Source organism: Parasteatoda tepidariorum, chromosome 5, assembly GCF_043381705.1.
Source record: "Parasteatoda tepidariorum isolate YZ-2023 chromosome 5, CAS_Ptep_4.0, whole genome shotgun sequence".
In the NCBI taxonomy this organism is placed as follows: domain Eukaryota; kingdom Metazoa; phylum Arthropoda; class Arachnida; order Araneae; family Theridiidae; genus Parasteatoda; species Parasteatoda tepidariorum.
This window is the reverse complement of record NC_092208.1, coordinates 2,168,622-2,176,016: the sequence shown is the minus strand read 5'-3', so window position 1 is coordinate 2,176,016 and position 7,395 is coordinate 2,168,622. Positions and strand designations below refer to the sequence as shown.

General features: G+C 34.3%; 1 long non-coding RNA gene across 1 annotated transcript; it reads left to right on the top strand.

The window, feature by feature from the left end:
* Positions 1-678: 678 nt before the first annotated feature.
* LOC122272587 (uncharacterized) lies at positions 679-4,344 on the top strand. Its single transcript, XR_006227150.2, has 2 exons — positions 679-972; positions 4,193-4,344. It is a non-coding gene; the product is annotated as an uncharacterized lncRNA (long non-coding RNA).
* The last annotated feature ends 3,051 nt before the right edge of the window (positions 4,345-7,395 follow it).

Genomic DNA, 7,395 nt, shown 5'->3' with positions numbered 1-7,395 from the left:
CTTGCAGCCTTCTATATCACTGTATTTATACACTGTAACTATTTACGTACTGCAAATATTGTCTTGTACATATCAAAATTAATACCGCTGAGTCAGCGGTATTAATTTTGATATGTACAAGTTTGATGTGTACGGCGACAGGCAGCGGCGCTGCCTGTCGCCGTTCGCGATATTCCACTTTGACTAACTCTGGGGCACTCCAATTGGCACTGTTTGGCGTGCGAATTCTTAACCCGCCAAATCAATGAATCTCACGCTTTCTCGAATCGTACGAGATTAAACTTCAACCGCTATTATTATTATTTTTTTATACGAGTGAAAGTAGTGTTTGTTTATGGAATGATCGGTGGAACTCGTTTGTACAAAAATTTGTTAATTTAAATGAACAATAAAATTACTTGAGATATATAAATTGTATTTTCCGTATGTTTTAGTTTCACGTTAATTGTTTCATATAACGCAACTTCTTTTTTAATTCAAGTAACGTAAAAATGGAGCAGTAATTAATTATACAACTATATGTTTGTATATACGTGGCGCAACGCAATTTCATTATATTTATAAATAAACATTTCTACCATTTATGATTTCATCTATAGAATCATATTTCCGCTTAGAACTAAATGCTGANTAACGGAAATAACATCAGTTTTTAATCGAGTTCACCCTTGGAAAAAAAGTTTTAGAAATTCCCTCACTTAAAATTCATTGGTTTAACAAGCAAGAAATCAATTTTAAAACGAATTTTTATTTTCTGTCAGTTGAGTTGAATTTAATATATTTGATTATTTAATTCTTAGTTTTCGATCTTTGAAATGTCTGATCACTTTGATGACAATCCAGATCCTGGTCAAAATCCAAAGAAACCTGAAAAATCCCCTGAAAGAAAAGACCCTCCTGTTCCTGGTCAAGATCCTAATAAACCTGAAAAGCCTCAAGGAAACCCTGATGAGAAACCATTGTAAATAAAAAGTAAGAATTTCAATATTGATTTAAATGAAATGTAGAAAATTCCTTTTTTTTAATTCAGATAATAATAAAAAAGATGTAGAATCCTTCATGGAGATCAGATGCTTACACAGAAGCTTTTGGTTGAAACCGTATCTGTCTACTCCAAATAATTCATGATGCATTGGAACTCAAAATCTTTATTTGACCTTAATAGTGTAATGTAAGTAAAGTAAAAAAAGATCTAATAAATATGAAACATAACATTTTAAAAGATTACTTAAAAGAAATAGGAATTTCGTCAACGTTATTTCATGGGCATTTGCATTCTTAAATATTTTATTTGGCGAAAATACTGAATACTAATCATAAAGATAAGTTATGAAACACTAGAATCACCGTTATAATCAGGTATATGGCTATGAAGTTTAAATGGCTCAGGTGGATAGAGCGCTCGTCTCCCAATGAGGTGAACTGGATTCGAATCCCGGATTCTACATCCGGCTCAAACCGATCACAGTGCTGACGTACAATATTATCAATGGTAGATGGATCATGGTCTCCTTGCAGCCTTCTATACCACTGTATTTATACACTGTAACTATTTACGTGCTGCAAATATTGTCTTGTACATATCAAAATTAATACCGCTGACTGGACCCGTTCCTTGGCTGGAGTGGACTAGTAGCCAAGTCCTGGGCTATATGGTTAAGTGTTTCGTATAGCCTAGGTACATGCTCAGGGCTTGAAGGAAAGAAGCCCTGCCGCCAGGCTAACCGTGGAAGGTTTTCCTCTCGATGTAACGCAAATGTGGGTTAGTTCCATCATAAATTCCTCCACGAAGGCTAGTTTGTCCCAATGCCTGTTCCAGGAGTTCCCTTGTCTTCAAGATTGGGTTTCCAAATTACAAGGCTGCGGAGTTTAGCCTTGGTAGTCGTAAACCTAAAACGACGGTTATAAAATAAAATTAATTTTAAAGTATGGTACAGATTTGGCATACGCTGAAGTTCAGACAGTATTTAAATTTTCAGACTTTATCGTAAATAGTGAAACATGTATGAATAAATAAATAAATTTCCGATGGATACAAAATGGAATAACCCTCTAATAATGGTATTTTTTTATCAGTCAAACGCACGTGAGTTCAACCATTTATTACTTTTTTATTTTTATAACATAAAAGAAAAAACGCCGTCACAGCCGTTACTTTTTATTATTATTATTATTTTTTTTAAGTATTTCATGTACTTTATTGGATTTACGTGGCGCTAGATATTTAATTTTGCGAAATTACTTGTGTTTTGTTGAAAATCAAACGAGGTAATTACTAAAATAATAAGTAGAATTGTAGGGATAATTACCTTCATGGGATTAACATCTCTGTAGTAAATCGATTTGCTAGTACTGAATTTTCACGCATCATTTAAATTTGCCCAAAATCACAGTACTGAATAATATGAAAAGAATTTCAAATGAATACGTATTACAATAAAGGTCTAAACAATAATTAGAGAAGTATTTTTTTTAAATATTTTTTAATCTTAAATTCATCAATTATGACATCAGTAGTAAAATGGGAACGAAATTCCAGGGACAACAAGGTTCTAATTTAGCGGCTTCCAAAAGGTGTTCCGCGGAACCCCAGTGTTGCATAGTTTCATCACCGGATCCGAGAGTTAAGTATTTTTTAAAATCAGTAACAAATTTGAAGTCTGTGATTATATTTATATCAAACTATTATTTTATTTTTAATTTTTTATTTCGGTTAATCGTATTTAATTATTCAAGGAAAATGGCAGTAAAAAAGACAGCAGATTTTAAAAAATAATGATAATTACACTAGAATTTTCCATCAAACTTTTTAACACAAAGGAAATTATAAAATTCAACTATAGGGAAATGTGTTTCTCTGATAGCCATTTTAAATGTTGTTGTAGTTCATTTACGTCGCACTAGAGCTGCACAATGGGCTATTAGCGGCGGTTGGGGAAACATCCCTGAGGATGATCCGAAGAAATGCCATCACAATTTTGACCCTCTGCAGAGGGGACGGCACCCCCGCTTCGGTAGTTCGACGACCTCATTTCAAATGTTTGCAACAGTTCTTATTCATTTCAATGAAAATCATAATTCAACTTATTTTATTCAATTTTAGTTTATGCCTGCAATAAATACAAATTCAGAACCAGACAAGAAGCCTGTGAAATTAAACTATTTGAAATGCCTTTCGTTAACCCCTTGCGGTACAGTGTTGCCAGTCTGGCAACACTGTACCGCAAAAAAGTACTGTACTGGCGAAAAAGACTTCAAATCACAAAAAATTTAAAACTTTTTGCTTCTAAACGTGCATCGTTTTTTTAGAAACCAATATTTTTAAACAGGATAGAGCTTAAATATATTTCTTTACTTAAAAATCACAGTTGCTACCTATTTAAAATTTTCACTCAAAATCTGCTGTGCTGTAAAGGTTAAAACGATGAAAAAAATTTTTTTAATTCCGCACCTCAAATAGTTTCAAAATTTTTGGTAGTCTTTCTTCGGTCAATACGTTTACAATTGGGTACTTGCACTTCGAGAAGAAGAAGAAGATCAAACATATGACGTCAGCGCCAAGTGATCGTCAATAAACAAAATGGCGTGTCAAAGTTCAGCTAAATTTTTTCACGTAAGTTAGAATGTTAATTAACGATAAGTTAATTAGATACAGACTGGTATCGAATTCGTTGAAATATAATTCTTTCTTGTCTACTTCTTTTTACTTAGATTTATTATTTTTTTATGTATTTTTTTGTAACCGTGATATATTTTTGTTTTGTAAGCCTGGCAACTTCGAAGCATAATTAGGTTGTTTATGTTCTACATAGCTCCATGCCAGTCTTTGTGTTAAGTCTCTGTGTAAATATATAGTGACATAATTGAAATCTTTGTGAAAGAATTTAGAATGTGCCACTTGAGAGAATTGATACTTGTCGGGCTTGCCTTACTTGAAATAGAATGGAAAGAAAGTCAATCATTTAGGGTTCCGCAGACGGGAAAAATGGAGAACCGTTGTTCGCAATAATAATAAAATTATTATTATTATTTTTAAAAGATGAGGTCTTGTTGTATTGCCCAATCTGGTCTNAGCCAGTAATGCTTATAGTGTTCCTGAATTGAAATTTTCAAAAGTTTAACAAAATAGTTGCGTTGTTTTAAACAATCAAATTTTGAAAATATTTTATTTGATTTTTTTTTTAATTAATAGGTATGTGAGTAAATTACCTTTCATACTCAAAAAAGAAGAAATTACAAGAACAAAGTTAAGAAGATGTTAGTTAGTTGTGAAGAAGACATTCTGTTCATTTTTATTATCAACGTAATCCACATAGTTTAATAAAAATTTATTAATTTTGTTAGTCCACTTTTTCTTATTTGCCTAACATTTACATTTTTTTATATTTGCCGAAGATTTTAATTTTATGGCTAAAAAAGATGTTAATAAGCATGTGATTTGAAGTTTTCGTGACATTATAAGGACATGACATTTTATTACAGGTTCCACTTGCTAATTCCAGAAACTGCTGTCCACTCCTCAAAGGTACGGATTAATTGAGCGGCAAATTTTTGTTGATATATACTGATATTCGTTAGAAAAAGCACAAATTTATAATTTAAATACATCAAAACTGATCAGAAATGTAGACAAGGACATAAGGCCGAGATAGCGTGGTTGGTAGGGCACTGGACCCTTGTTCAAGAGGTCGTGGTTTCAATCTCCACTGGTCGTCTCGCCGTGACTCCCCGTGTTGTAAATGGTGACTCGTGCACGTTAAATCAGTCTAGTCACAAAGTCCTTCATGTTCCGCTAACAAATCATACCTCTGGTGGTACTGATCCAGGATTTCCCTTGTTTTCTGGGTTGGGTTCAAAATTACAAGGCTACGGAGTTGATCATTAGTAGTCGTAAACGCAAAACTGGGACTGCTGTTTGACGATGGTTATAAAATAAAAAACAAACACATAGTTTATTCGCATTCATAAAAAATTAAAACATCAGAATTTCATTAGAAAATCAGATCTAATACTTTTTGCTAAACTAATTATGCGACGCTAACAATATTTCACTTTGAATTAAAATAAATAATTTTTTGTTATATACGTTAGCTACGTTTAATACTCGTTGTCGATAGTGGACACTCGGAAGTGCTTTTCAGATAGTTTTGCTATCTGAGCTTGCTCTTTTCATCTGTCCTGAAATTAAAATAGCATTCTACTTGCCTAAAAATTCAAACTATAGTATTTAGAAACAAAAGTTCATATTGATAAAGCGTTTATTTTCGATTTTTTTTTCCGCTTTATTGCATGAAATTTTTATTTCTTATAAATAATATTTGAAATCAACCTGTAAATGGGAGTAGTTAATGGGAATAATGGCAAAAATAAATGAATAAAAAACATTGATGTACTTCTACATTTTCATGAACATTTACTTCCGTTAATTTGAATAATTTATTGTACATATGTTACAATTAAAGTAATAAATCAGGTAATTATTAATACTAAAAGGTCTATTTTAATAATAACCGCCTTTTTTTGGTCAAAGTGAGAAAAATTGCAAATTATTCCCCTTAACCGGTTATTAATAATAATAAGTAATAACAATGTTATTAAACGGTTTATATTGCATTGGGACAGAGGGGTGTGCCTCTTTGTATATTACATATGTTACGGCTAAAGTGGTAGATACGGTTATTATTAATACTAACCGGTCAATATTAATAATAACCGCTTCTTTTGATCAAAGGGAAAAATAGAACGGAGAGATCTTCCGTATCGTGATCTGCGGTTGAATAATCGCCAAATCTTGCCATCTTCTGGGCAGCAGCCCGCGAGAAACTGAAAAAAAAAATCACAGGAAAGGACCAACTTGACGGGAATAACTCGTGGCAACCCCCGGGGAAACATCTACAAGCTTGTTTTTTCTTTTTTGTTTAAAAAAAATTCCACTTTGAAATCAATTTGGAGATTGTAGTTGGCCTGGCAGATCACGACACGGAAATATCCCCAATAAAAACGCGAAAGAATGACATTGACCTAACTTCATTAGTTTTTATTAATAAAAACCGGTTAATGTGATGAATTCGCTTAAATTATTCCCTTTAACCGGTTTATTTGGTTGTTATTAATATTGAACGGTTAGTTATAATAATAACAGACTATTCACATTAATCGTAACACATATGCTACATTAACTAACACGTGTGCTTATTGCAACGCGTGGCTTGCGGTAACAGATGTGTAGCTCGTTTCGTTTATTTTAATGGACGCTTCCAACTGACTACTTAGGCAGATCCCAAGGACTGACGGACTAAGAAAAATACTTGTAATGATTCTCTAAAGATCAACAAGCAAGCACTTAAATTGAAGCAACCTCTCCTTCATCCCCTCAACAAAACAAAAAAAACTAATCTACTATAGATATGATCTCTGACAATTTGTGAGAGACACGGTTCCCAGCAAGTCACCGAAGTCAAGCATCACTGACTGCTGTCAGTGTGCGGGTGGGTGACCACTTGGATCAGTCTGCGTAGGGACTGTGAGTGTGCGGTATGGGTCCTCGTTAAAAGAATTTACCTCTATGAATCCCTTAACATGCTATTCAATTGTAAGAGCTAAACACAATGAGTGTGAGAGGCTTTGAAGGCGGAACCGCTGACTTTCGGGGCCTCCCTAGCCCAGGGGTATTGCGCGCCGAACGCTGTGTAAAACGTGAAGGTGGCGGGTCCGAATCCCGCTGTAACCCTGTATGCATTCTTTGTGATGTCCTTATTTAAACTGTTCTATCTGTCCTTCTACTTGACGTTGGTTTATAAGCCTAAATTGAGAAAACAAGCCTGCAAATATATGTAATTTCAATAAAGCAATAAAACCGGTGACTTTCTTTCTCATTNTCATTTATATCTCGAAGTACTTTTTTTTGGTACTTTATTTGCGTCGCTCTAGAGCTGTACAATGGGGTACGGTCTAGGAAACATGCCTGAGGATGATCCAAACTCATACCTTGGCATTTTTTCATCCTCTGCAGAGGTGATCGCTCCTCTGCTTTCGAAGTGCGAGACCTGGGCGCGAAGTCGAGCACTTTACCGTAGCACAGTTTAACGAAGACCGATACCGTGCTCCATGGTCCCTACGTAGGCTGATCAAAGTAGTAACTCACCCGCTTACAGACCACAGCCAGTAATGCTTGACTTCAGTGACCTGCTGGGAATCGTGTCTTAACGATCAGTCCACTGCGGGACCCAAGTTGCGACAGAGAATGCTGTTGGTTTAAATTGCTCATCACAAAGAACCTTAATAGTTACAAACTAATATCCTACAAGTTACATAAAAAATAAAGTTATCTCTAAATTTTACAGTGCTTATGAAAGTTTGTCCTCTTCAAAACACTTTTAAGCGTGGAGTTTGCGG